Below are 14,202 nucleotides of genomic sequence, written 5' to 3' on the forward strand. Positions count from 1 at the left end.
TCTCTACTTCTTAACAGCCAAATTCTGCCCCTGCCATAGGAGTCAACAGCAGTTGTCTGAGCCTTGGCTAAGCGTTTGTTTGGATATTGATTATGCTCTGGGTGCGGAACGCTGGCATTCAGACAGTGCCTGTCCATTCCCTCATCCCACTTCCAGGGCTATATATATTTATGTTTTTTTTTTTTTTAAAGATTTTTATTTATTTATTTGACAGAGAGAAATCACAAGTAGATGGAGAGGCAGGCAGAGAGAGAGAGGGAAACAGGCTCCCTGCTGAGCAGAGAGCCCGATGCGGGACTCGATCCTAGGACCCTGAGATCATGACCTGAGCCGAAGGCAGCGGCTTAACCCACTGAGCCACCCAGGTGCCCCTATATATTTATGTTTTAAGATTTTTTATTTATTCATTTGAGAGAGAGAAAAAGTGCACGAGTGAGAGCACAAGCAGGGAGAAGGGGCAGGGAGGGTCAGATGGAGAGGGAGAAGATGACCCACTGAGCAGGGAGTCCAATGTGGGGCTCAATCCAAGGACCCCATGATCATGACCTGAGCAGAAGGCAAACGCTTAACTGACTGAGCCACCTGGGAGCCCCTCCTGTGCTATATATTTAACCTAGAGTGTACAGGCATCCCTGAGTGGCAGAGTTCTTTTTTTCTTTCAACTCAGTCCCATTCTGCCTCCCTCTCTTCTGCTCTTCTTTCAACAGTGGTCGCAAGGAGAACTAACTTCTAATCTTTTCTGGCCTACCTTCTATTTCCAGCAGGAAGCTTTCCCTTTAGACCCTCTAGGAGACTGTGTTTCTGATTGTAGATAGGATGACCATCCACTAGTAGGATTTGCCTCTGACCTCGAGTTTCATTAGTATCAAGCTTCACTCAGCCCTAGATTTCCCTCTCAGATCCTTCAGTCTCTCAACATTCTCATAATACCTGTCCCTGAAACTTCAAGGTACCAAGAGGGAAGAGGCCTGGCATTTAGCATGTACAAAAGATACAGGAGCAGAGTTGGTCTGGGCAAGAGTGTCTTCCTCCTAGCATCATCTCAAATAAGGAAGGGCTTCCTTTGACATGCCTCCTGATGTTGACAGTGGGCCCCAAAAGACTGATGAGTGAGAAATGTTGGTATATCCAACTTAAAAATATTTCTTGATTAAGGGGAGAAAAGGAACATTAATTGACTCACGTGTTTATGGATTCGTTCCATATGAGGTGGCTAAAAACACTAAACAATGTAAAATTAAACAAATGACCTGAAACTGAATAAAAATTAAATAAATGTCTTTTATTCCATTGGGTGATGATGATGAAGAGAAAACGCCATTTGGAATTAGGAGGAAAATTATGTATTAGGCTGAAGCACATGAAATTGCTGTTATACCATTTTGCCCTTGTTTGACCATTTTTGTATAAGCAGATATCAGTTTCTTATGTTTCAGCCTAATATTGATGTTTTAAAGACATCTTTGATACCAGTTCTCTGCTGTAAATGCTTTTCTATTTGAATGATAAGATATGTTACTCCAAGTCCTTTCTTAATATTATTTTCAATTACTTCACACCACCAATAGAGTGCATTGGGTGCCTGGTGATATCAAAGAAAGTTTTTGTAATAAAATGTATGCATAGACACATCTGGTTATGATTTGCTTTTCCTTTTCTCCGATTGCATAATTCAAGTTGATGCTGCATAATTCTTTTTCCTTTTATTCCATTCCATATGGTCGCAGAACAACTACCAAAAGATGAATACTTTCAGTACCTTTCATATCAAAGCTGCAGCTTTCACATTCTGTTCTATTGATACTGCATTTTGGCAGTGGATAAAGGGACACAGTTAAAGTCTCTGCTCATAATTGGTTTTGTTGGGGAAAGATTTTCTTTGAACTACTGACCACCCGTGATTTTATAATTATCGGAAATTAACCAGCTCAGCATTTCTTGTAGGAAATATTCACAATTCACTTCCTTGGTTTTTGAAGAAAAAAAAAGAGAGAGAAAAGAATACAGAAAAGAAAAACTGAAAAGTATTAGGGAACTCTGTTTTGTTTGGGAGTAGGCCATGTGGGATTGCTCTAATGGAATGCTAAAGCTGTATTTGTCTGCATAGCACTCTTTCAAGCACAGTCTTAAAAACCTTTTTACTTTCTCAGAACCCTGCAAAGAAGAAAACTCAAAAAGGATTTTGGTTTTCTGAAAGGTGAGACAATTCCAGCGTACATTTTCTCATATGAACTGACTTGCACACAAGCAATAGGAAAAGCATTAAAGCGTTCTGCAGAAGACTCTTTTTTTTCTTTTCAGCTATTTTCTTGAGACTTAATCCACACAGCATACGATTTGCTCATTTGAAATGGGCTTTTTTTTTATATTTAACAAAATGAATTTTTTAATAAATTGAGGTAAATTAAACATAAAATTTTAAAGTCAATCAGAGAAAGACAATTATCATATAATCTCCCTGATATGAGGAAGTTGAGAGGCAAAGTGGGGTGGGGGGTTGCGGGGTAGGGAAGGAAAAAATGAAACAAGATGGGATCGGGAGGGAGACAAACCATAAGAGACTCTTACTGTCACAAAACAAACTGAGGGTTGCTGGGGGGAGGAGGGAGGGAGAGGGTGGTGGGGTTACGGACTTTTGGGAGGGTATGTGCTATGGTGAGTGCTGTGAAGTGTGTAAACCTGGCGATTCACAGACCTGTACCCCTGGGGATAAAAATACATTATATATTAATTAAACATTTTTTTTTAAATTTACCATTTTAACCATTTTAATGGTACAATTCAGTAGCCCTTATTACATTCACAGTGCTATACAACTATGACCTCCTTCCAAAACTTTTTAATTACTGTAAACAGAAACTACAGAAAGTACTCTTATATGTCTTTCAATATGATCTAAAATTCTTATGGTTGCATGGAATTGTGTAAGTTAAGTAGAGCTTACTGGACATCTGAAAAGTAGAACACTCCAAACTTGCGTCTTATGCTGCTGGCAGAGATGTGTGCATTAAGTGGACCAGGCATCCCTATCTATGTGAAGTTTGCAAGGCCCGGCATGATGCCCAAACATACCATCAGTCAAACCTGTCTTCCCACTGGGCTTGATTTTCTCACTCATGTGGGAAATAGACAGTGGGAGCTTTGTTTGCAATGGCTTTGTTTGCTTGTAGCCATTGGTAAAATAAACATGACCTCAGATTGCACAAGTCCTGGGTAGAATTTGGGGGTCCTGGGAGAACAGATCCTATAACCAACACAGATGACTCCATCATGTTATCTGGTTTTGACTCACCCCATTGAGGATACTAGCATTGCAGCATCCTGTGCTGATCCCAGTAGGACCGGTCTAGGTCATGGGATGTTAAAGGAGAGACTCCTCAGCTCTGGGAAGAGATCTAAAGGAGGAATTCTAATGAGAAGCTTGCCCATTCTCCCTTCCACTTGGCCTGATATGTCAATGAAGCTTTAATGATCTTCAGGATCTTGTCAGGATCTTGTCAGACAGATCTATACTTCTGAAAATTTCTCATCACTTCATCTTTGGACACTGACCTCTGCACTGAATTTAGTTCAGTGATAACTGAAAATACGTACAGTGAGTGCTTGCATTAACAAATCAGATCCATTTTGTGACCCAATCCACTAGAAACTTACGTGATTATAAAACTGTCTTTGAAGGAATCTCAGTATTTTAAAATAGTTTTAGAATCTTCTATTTGTTGAATGGGGAAAGTATCAGTAAATGGACATTATTAAATAGAAGGATTTAATAGATAATTTTCTTATCCTGGTTCTTCTTAATTTTGCTTCAAGATGGGATATATAGAGGCACCTGGGTGGCTCAGTTGGTTAAGTGTCTGCCTCTGGCTGAGGCGGTCGTCCTGGTATCCTGGGATGGAGCCCCGAGTTGGCCTCTCTGTGCCTCTCCCTCTTCCTCTGCTCTTTCCCTCTGCTCCTCTCCATCTGCTTCTCCCCCGCTGCTCGAGCTCTCTCTCTTTCTCTCTCGAAAGAAAGAAAGAAAAAGAAAAAAAGAGACAAAAAGGTGGGATATAAAAAAACGGAACTTGAAGAATCTTAAAGATTTAAAGATTTTCTATCAAAAGCTTCACATCTCTCCTCCCTGCCCTCCTGCCTGACACCTCCCAGGGAATTAGCTATTTGAATTCAGTAAATTTACCATAGTCCACAGAATGTTTTTGGAAAGTTTAAATGCTTTTCCACCATACTATCAGGCATATAAATGCGAGCTTATTACAAAGTAATTATGCAAGGAGTGGAAACATTATAATCTGTCCTCATAAATAAAGTGCAGACAGCAATCATAATCTCAGCCCAACTAGAACTCAATGTTAGGAATGACAGATTTGTTTGCTTTGCCTGCTCCCAAACCTCAAGTAATAAATCTCAAAAGCTTCAATATTGATTCAACAAAATGAATGGCTGAGTCATTTCAGAAGGACTCTGACAAGTGGACAAATGCTGCCATGGTGACATTTTGATATGCAGTGTGGTTACTGAGCTTTGCTAGTTTCCTCCCCCTGCCATTAAAACAAAATGACAAGCCATGGGAAGTACCACACACAGCGGGCCTATACCAGAGGCAACTAGGGAAAAAAGATTTAATTAGCTGTTCTTAAAGGATTAAAGATTCCATATACATTCATAACTGATTTATGGGGAAATTCCTTTTAAAATACGAGAAAAGCTATTCTGAGACACATTTCTTGTTCCAAAATAGAAACCATTATTAATCTAAAAATGTCTCAGCATTTTCTGTGAATGTTTTATAAATAAATTTCTTGAGGAAGGGATATTTTTATCTTGGGAAGATAAAGAATTAAAATATTTCCCACAAGACATAAAATCGTACGTAACTTATTCTTCGCTAAATAATGTAATAAAGTATTGCATATGGCCATAATAAAAATAAAATACATATCTATAATCAAATACTACTGTATAAGTTTAAAATTTGTAAGGAAATGAGATATGTACACTTGGCTAGTACTTGATCTTAATATTCGTTTGGTGGAGCTATTAACAATTACATGTATATTTGCTTCCTTATTAGTATAAAAGATATCCAATTATATTAAAGACAGATATAATCGCATTTCAGCAATAAAGAGAAATTATTTAAAATTTTAATGGGAAAATGCTTTAAAATACATAATTATGAATTTGTAAATTTATTTATATATAATTACCACTGTGGTGTATTGGATTGGTTAACTTAGAATAAAAACTTTCTCAATTCTATCTGTAATTCAGCAGAAGGAAATAATTGTTTCTATTTTATTTCAGTGTTTTTCAGCCAGTTATTAAAATCTTACTATATAGCAGACTTCACCTTATTCAACCTATACACAATTCTGTGTAGTAGGTATGAAAATTTTCATTTCGCAGATAAGGAAACTAAAGTATGAAAGAATAACAAATTTATTTAAGTTTGCTCAATTTATCTACATTATATTATCTCTTTGCGTTATCTGGGCCCAACCATAAGAAAATGTACACTTTTGCTCTTCTATGCCTTTAAAAATAGAAATTGTGGGGCGCCTGGGTGGCTCAGTGGGTTAAAGCCTCTGCCTTCGGCTCAGGTCATGGTCTCAGAGTCCTGAGATCGAGCCCCGCATCGGGCTCTCTACTCAGCGGGGAGCCTGCTTCCTCCTCTCTCTCTCTGCCTACTTGTAATCTCTGCCTTTCAAATGAATAAATAAAATCTTTAAAAAAAAAAAAATAGAAATTGTGCTCCTGATTTTACAAAATCTCAGGTATGTTCTATAAATAAACTTCTTAAGGAAAAACATTTTTAATGTAGGAGGATGAAGATTTAAAAACTTTGCAAGAACAAAAAGTCATAATTCATCCTTCCCTTTTTACTTACTAATTTCAGAAAAATTAAATATTGGAAGTATGGAAAATTTTAAAAGAGAAACCTAAATAAGTACAAAAAATTAATATTTTTGTGTGAAATATGAATTTCACACACAAAAAGCAAGAGATAAAAAGGTTTTGATGTTGTTATTAGGCTTTGTTTTGTTTTGTTGTCATCAAATGTCTGGTTTAAAAATTCCAAAATGCTCATTCAAGTTCTGTTGTCTGTGATGGTCTGAGTTGACTGCTACTTTGTCAAAACCTCAGTCTTAAGGAGGAACTATTCTTTTCACACTCCATCTATGTAAGGAGCAAATACTTTACAGAGAAGCCTGTGACACAGAAGGTTAGAGATTTCAAAACAATCATAATACATCAAGACAAGTTGGTCACTTCTAGGTAATCTAAGTAGCCTAGAAAAGATCCAAGGTAATCAAAAGCTTTGTGAAGATAGTAAAATATGGAGACCATGACTCCGGTCACCTGTTCAGGCTCTTGCAGGTGGCTTAGTGGAGTCTTCTGGACAGCACTGGTCAGGGGACCCTACTTGCCACACTAGAACCAACGAGGGTTGAAATGCTCCTCTTTCCTTGGGAAGATGTGGAGTCACCTCCCGCTGGAACTGTGTGGGAGACTTTCCTGCCGTTCTCCTTTGTCCTGGCTCCCCCCATCACACAACTGTACATATGTAACATTTTCTAGGGCTTTGGTGTCAGTTTTGTTTTATTTTTAGTCTGTGGAAGTTTTGCATACAATAAGCAAGATGTGAAGAAAAGGCTTCTCAGGAGCCATGAGATCGAAACCTTCCAGCTCTTCCAGATTTCTAATTTTAAGCTCATTTCTGACGTAAGACTTATGCCTGCTAGAAGGACTTACTCCTCTAAATTTTCCAAGACCTTCTGTTTTTTTCTTTTCTTTCTTTCTTTCTTTCTTTCTTTTTTTTTTTTTTAAGATTTTGTTCATTTATTTGACAGACAGAGATCACTAGTAGGCAGAGAGGCAGGCAGAGAAAGAGGGAAGGAGGCTCCCCTCTGAGCAGAGAGCCTGATGTGGGGCTTGATCCCAAGACCCTGAGATCATGACCTGAGCTGAAGGCAGGGGCTTTAAACCACTGAGCCACCCAGGCTCCCCGACCTTCTGCTTTTCAATCCCTTAATTAGGCTCCTGTTTTTTCATTGGGTCCTCATCGGTGGGAACAACTCCAGGGGGCATCCCAAGAATTGCGCAACTCCTGCAGCCCTGGAGGGAATGGCACAGACTGGCATGGCCCCAAACCATAAGGATCCCAAACCCCAAAGAAACAAGTTTCTTTCCACTAACTTTCCAGTTGGCATTTATCTGAGGGGGGTAAAAAAAGTTCTGTGGTCAAATAAAACAGTGAGTTAAACAATCTTAAATTGGTTTATTTATGATAATACTAAGACCTTTTACAATTTTATCATGATTTTCTAAGGATGTTTCCCACATTTGTGGTTTAATTACTGAGACTTTTGCCCTTTGCAAGCTTGGGAAACTGAAATCCATAGCACACATTTTCAGAAGTGCCTACCTAACTAGTTTACCAGGGAGTTCTAATTCAGTGGGGTTCAAACATGAACTTCAAACATGAACACAAAACTGTTATTGTCTCGTCTCTTCCCTATCTGTTCCATGTCAAGTAATTCTTTTCTACTGTTTGGGGGAAATTCCGCAACTTCATTATATGGCAATCTCAGATCATATCCAAGGCTTCCTCCAGCTCTTTATCTGAAATGGGTGGAAGCAAGGTGAGTTGTTAACATGTATAGCACGCGCGTGTGTGTGTGTTGACTCTGATTTTTTTTTTTAAGATTTTTTTTTTTAATTTATTTATCAGAGAGGGGGGGGGGAGAGAGCGAGCACAGGCAGACAGAATGGCAGGCAGAGGCAGAGGGAGAAGCAGGCTCCCCGCTGAGCAAGGAGCCCGATGTGGGACTCGATCCCAGGACGCTGGGATCATGACCTGAGCTGAAGGCAGCTGCTTAACCAGCTGAGCCACCCAGGCGTCCCTGTTGACTCTGATTTTAGAATGATCTCTCTTTTTTTTTTCTACCCAGTCCATTTCAAGGCTTAACTCTTCTGAGACTCCCTCGTTGTCTAGTGGTTAGGATTCAGCACTCTCGCAAGGTTTAACTCTTCTAATATTGAGAGTTGAGAGGGAAACTAGGAGGACAACTATCTCTTTGACTGCTTATGGGCACAGTGCCCTTTTTATGGCTCTGGCTGTTCTTCAGAAAACACCGAGGGGCTAACCCCTGTGTGACTGTAATGCTGATTTTTTCAAAGGCACGTGGATAAGTTTGGTGCATTCTGTGAGCCCTCCCCTTTGTATGGTTCCTTGAAATGGTTTCTCCCTTAACCCCCCTCTTCAGCTAGTTCCCGGAGGTACACAGCCTCTTGTTCCTGGGATCCTCTCACTGCATGGCTTGTCCATCCTCTAGGGTCAGGTGTTGGCAAGATTATGCTGTACTGCAACTTCTGTGCCGTCACAATCTATAGGAGATCTACACGTTCTTGTACAAAGAGGAGAGCGGGTCTGCCGACTTGTACTCTTTCTCTCTCCTACCAGCTTTCTTTCTCAGTTCTCTTTCCTTTCAGGGGCGGGACAGATCAACAAATCTATTGGCCTGAGCTGATAATCAACAGCAGGCGAAGTTGCCCTTCCTCCCTCCTTTAAAGAGGAGGAGAGAAAAAAGCCAGACCTTCTGTCCCCTCAAGGCTTCTTCTATCCTGTGGTGTGAGGATGGAGTTAGGTGATTGTTCTCTATCGTCATTTTACCTCCTAAAAAGCCCTGGAGGCAGAATCTGGCCTCAGTGTCTGGTAGCTTTCTTTTTTTTTTTTTTTAATTTTTTAAAAAATTTATTTATTTATTTGAGAGGCAGAGATCACAAGGAGGCAGAAAGGCAGGCAGAGAGAGAGAGAGAGGAGGAAGCAGGCTCCCCGCTGAGCAGAGATCCTAATGTGGGACTCGATCCCAGGACCCTGAGATCATGACCTGAGCCAAAGGCAGCAGCTTAACCCACTGAGCCACCCATGCGCCCCAGTGTATGGTAGCTTTCTGGTAGCTTTCTTTAGAAGTCGTAGTTATTTCTTTGGTTCTGGCATGGCTAAATCCCCTGTCCTAGGGGAGAGGAAAATGGCCTGCTCAGGACTTTGACTTATAATACTGTACAATGTTCACAACAAGTGAACAGGAAGCCCCCATCAGTATATAGGTGTTAGCTGCTTCTTTTTGTTTATTTTCTTTATTTTCTTTCCTTTTTGCTGATGCTTTGCCCAAGAGGGCAAGAAGAACTCTAGGCAAAACTGTTAAGGGTTAAGAATTTTAGATTAGAGCAAGCAAGAGTTTAGCCAGGACCTGAATATATAGATGTTGTGAAGCTCAGACAAAAATATTGATCAGAAACTAGGCAGAGGAAAAAAAAAAAAAAGAAATAGCCGATGGCAAAAAAAAAAAAAAAAAAAAAAAAAAAAAAGAGGACTGAGGACAGGGAATCTTGCAAGGAATCAGGACTAGAATATATATCATATGTCCTTGTCAAACAGCACCTCGAATTCAGCTAAGAAAGCTTCTTGAGGTCTGGGAGCATCTGCCAATTCATCTTTACCTGTGCAAAGCATCCTATATCACTGGCACTCCATAAATGATTGTTGAGTGAATTAATTGATTTAGGATACAAGTATCAGAACAGAACCTGATAACTAAAGTAACTTTTGCTTCTGCATAGAGCAGGGGTCTGCAAACTGTGGCCCCTCGGATGTTTCTGGCCATTGCCTGCTTTTGTGACTCAGTTTTACTGGAACACATCTGTGCATATCTGTTTGCATATTGCCTTGGGTGCTTTCACACTACAGCGGCAGACTTGAACGGTTGTGACCAAGACTGCATGGCTCGCGTGTCTAAAATATTTACTGTCTGGTCCTTTACTGAAAAAGTTCTGACTCTTGCCATAGAGGTTTTAAACTATTTTTGTATATGTTTCCTGTTCAGTGTGGCTTAATCACAATATGGCTCAGATTCAGAGGTCCAGAGGTAATGGGGAGCACCTATCTGTTCTGTGAGGCAAGGTAACAGCTTGTCCTGGGAATCAAAGCAGTGAGGGAGTGACTGATCTATGAGAGACAAGAGCAAAGATATCTTGATGCGATCCAGTAATTTCATCTCTCCCTTCTTTGAACCATCTCGGCTATCTTTCTGACAGCACTGGTCACATTGTACTTTGAATGATCACAATTTTGTATCTTCTTTCCTCTACTCAAAGAGGGCTACAGGAAGGTAGAGATTGCATTCTGTCCATGCTCATATTTGGAGTGTCTAGAAATTCTTCTGGTTAAATAGGTGCTCACCTAAAACATGCATTGCAGTTAGCAGGCTTATGATAGCATCTGAAAAAGGGGAAAAGCAAGGTCTGGCATCTCAGATGCTGTAGGCTTTCATGTATTAGCAAGTAAGAGATCAGTTATATGAGAATCAGCTCCGAGTAGTGTTCACCTAACTAGTAACACCAAGGATTAGCTTTGTGTGAGAGACTGTTCAAGGAATTGCTCAGATTTTTTGAGGCTTTTTATTTCCAAAAGGTCCAAGAATACTAGTTTTTGTTTGTTTGTTTGTTTTTTTCTGATCTGGAAACTGAGTCTCAGCTTCAAGTATACTCAGTTATTAAATGGATTCTTTGATCCTTTAGTGGCAGAAATTATTCCCTCTGGCTCACAAGTTCTAATTCTGGGTCTCACAGTGGGTCTTCCTCCTTATTATCTGTCTAGTGACATGATTCATCCAACACATATTTAGTGAGCTACTACTATTGTGCCCAGGTTCTTTGAGAATGTGGGTTTAGGCTCTGTTTCTCCATTATGGAGTGCTAAGATGATAAATCCTACATGTTATTGAGAACTTTACTGCATATTGGTGTGCAAGGGAGGAGAGATGGGGGACCAGTAGCCTGATGGGTCTGATGGGAGTGTGGAAAGAAAGGGGAGTCCAAGTTTGACAAGCTCCTGACAAGTCTAATTTTGTTTCCTGCCTGGGACCTAGGGCTTAAACAGAAGAAGCCTCTGGCAGACAGATTTGGAAGCTCTTTTGTTTTGTTTTTAAGATTTTATTTATTTATTTACTTATTTGGCAGAGAGAGAGAGTGAGAGAGCACAAGCTGGGAAACGGCAGGCAGAGGGAGAGGGGGAAGCAGGCTTCCCACTGAGCAAGGATTCCCGAGGTGGGGCTTGATCCCAGGACTATGGGATTATGACCCACTCCAAAGGCAGACATCTAATGGACTGAGCCACCCGGTGCCCCAGATTTAGACACCCTTAAAGTAATATCCTGCTTCTACTTCTTTGGAGGTTAAGCTACGTGGAGGCTGCCTAAGCTTGGTTTTGTTCCTTGGATAAAATTCCCTTATGTGTGCCTACACTTAGAAATCTGAACTCAGAGTGTCAAATATGAGAAATAGCTTTTTCAAGGAACTACAAAAATCTTTGAAGATTTATAAAGTGTTAGTATGTAAGGCTAACTAAATTGAAGAAGGAAGAAAAATTGTATGACATCAGTACTTTTCTTACGGGGGTCAAGCAAATGAATTACTTTTGACTGTGGGAAATTTAAAGTTACAGAGAAGTGATTTGACGGAGATTATTAAAGGGCCATCAGTGCTGCACTGAGGCAGAATTAGGAATTTGGCCACCTTTGTCTTCTCAAATTTCAACTTTCCTTTCAACACCTCTTTCTCAGCAGCACCTGCCACCTCCCACGTCCACATGTCCAGGAATCCACTTCTTTTCTGTTTTTCTTACCAAAGCATGACTTGAAGAACAAAATTTCTTGGTGCTGTAAATGATGGCAGAAGTTTAGAATATTGGTTTCAGGTGTATTTGTATTTTATTATGGGGTCAAGTCATGTTTTCTAATGTTGAATTGTGAAGCACCAGGACATAGCTTTGGGAGTCATTTTCATATGTTGGCCTTCCAGATTCTTCACAAAACCCTATTCTGTTTGCCCCCCTTCCTTCTCCTCCAGATGTGTAGAATTTCCGCTACTATATCCTAGAGCTTATTATTATTTTTCTTCTTCTTCTTCTTCTTTTTTTTTTTTCCCCCAATTCCTAGAGCTTATTCTAGCTACCAGGTATGGAGTAGCAAATGAGAAAGATGTAGGGCCTACCTATCATGGTGCTTTTATTCTTACAGGTAGACAAAAACACCTAAATAAACACATAAGGTATTTATTGGGATACATGATATAAAGAAAACACAACAAGGTAATGGCTAAGAGTGCCTGTGGAAGTTATCAAGGCAGATGCCTGTGAGGATGGGATAGTCGAGCTACCCCTTAAATGAAGGAGATGATAGAGAAGCCAGCCATATGAAGATCTCCATCAATGGAGTGCCACTCAGAGGGGAAAGTTTGTGCGTAGGTTCTGAGGCAGGAATGATTTTGATGTGTTGGAACCACAGAAAGAAGATCAGTGTGAGAGGAATACAATGAAAAGAGGGAGAATGGTATAAGATGAGACTAGAGAGGAAAGTGGGGCCAGAATCATGTGGTCCGTTTAGTCCGTGTGAGGAGCTCAGATTTAAATGTGTTGGGCATCTGGTAAATACGGTATTTGATAGTATCTGCACCACCCTGTCACATATTTGTCCTCAAAGTACCAGCTTTTCTGTTTTCTGGTGTTTTATTTTTCAAGGCAAAGATCATCAGCTCCCTGGAGAAGCTTTCACCATTCCACATAATCTCTTCCTCCTGGGATATCACTAGCACTTTCTGGGAGGCTCATTTTTTGGCTTGGCATCATCTGCTTTTTTGGCTCATTAAACTTTCACCCTAGACAGTGCAAGCTCAGTGCACTTAGGGTTGTGTTTTTTGGGATCACTGTTTTTTTCCCACAATGCCTTCCAGTATCATCTTCTTCCTAAACACTCGGTAGAAGTTGTTAATGAATTACTTAGTTCCCTGAGGTAGCTTTAAGAAGGAGAGTGGGCTTAAGGTTTACTTTCAGTTCATCACAGTGCCTAAGGTGGTGTCCTACACAGAGTGAAAATGCATGCTGAGCAAGTCCAGTTGTGGAGAATGTTTTTAATCACAGGACTTGGTGAAACAATGCTTAAGCCAGAACGGTTTGATAGACACTGACCTTGTCAGGGTCTTAATAAACTGAAGTAACATTTAGCTGCAAATAAAGCCTTTTTATGAATAATACAATAAAACCATGGGCTGAATTTAGAATATTGAATAATCTAGAAACTGTAAATCTATGGGGCATATTAACAGTGAACACACGTTTAAAACAATGTGGAGAAAATATTTTTCTAACATTTTATTTTTCTGTTTCACGTTATCACCGCATGAATAATTGATTCACTGTTTTGACTATAAATTGTCTCCACGTTTCAGTTTCCTTAGTGTAGGTTATAGTAAGCACATCTGTGTCTACTCTTCCACTAGGCTGTGTGGATTTACAGTTTCTAGACCCAGGTCCAGCTTTTTAGTTGAGCATCACAGGAAAGCTAGTCAATGTCCTTATCATTTAGGTTGCTCTTCTCACTACCTGTTCTTATGCTTCGAAGTGCATCATTTGCATTCCTACGCAGTTTCTGTACCAGAACCCTTTTGCCTGAATCATCTTTGCTTTAGTACCCCCAGCTGTTTGTTGACTGTTGCAGCTGTGAGATGAGATGTTCAGCAACAGTCCATAATAATGCTAAATTATTCTTGCTTGAGAGCAAAGTAGCTATCTGTTGCAACTCAAAGTAACTATCTAGTTATTCCAATGGAGATTCATAAGGATACCCTATGCTCTGTGTTTGGAATTAGGAGACACAAGATCCATTCTTGTTTCAGACTTTAAGCCATTCAATCAGTATGTATGTATGTATGTATTTAAGATTTTATACATCCATTTGAGAGAGATCACAAGTTGGTAGAGTGGCAGGCAGAGAAGGGGGGGAAGTAGGCTCCCGGCTGAGCAGAGAGCCCCATGCGGGGCTCAATCCCAAGGACCCTGAGATCATGTTCTGAGCCAAAGGCAGAGGCTTAACTCACTGAGCAACCCAGGCGCGCCAATCAGCATTTATTTTAATTTTTTCGTCCATAAGATCAGCAGTGAGGTGGCGTTGGACTGCCAATTGCTCATCTTTAACCTCCTCCCGGGTTTGAAACTTTTAAGAATTCTGCCTGTGCTTTTCTCTAGCGCAGACGGGTATTTGCACGACGGGGATGATTTGATCTGACCTCGGGGGCTTTCCTTTTTTAAGCCCCGGGAATAATTGCCAACATCTATTGGGGTTTACCACGTGTCAGTTGTAGCGC

This window comes from Mustela lutreola, chromosome 5 (genome assembly GCF_030435805.1).
Source record: "Mustela lutreola isolate mMusLut2 chromosome 5, mMusLut2.pri, whole genome shotgun sequence".
In the NCBI taxonomy this organism is placed as follows: Eukaryota; Metazoa; Chordata; class Mammalia; order Carnivora; family Mustelidae; genus Mustela; species Mustela lutreola.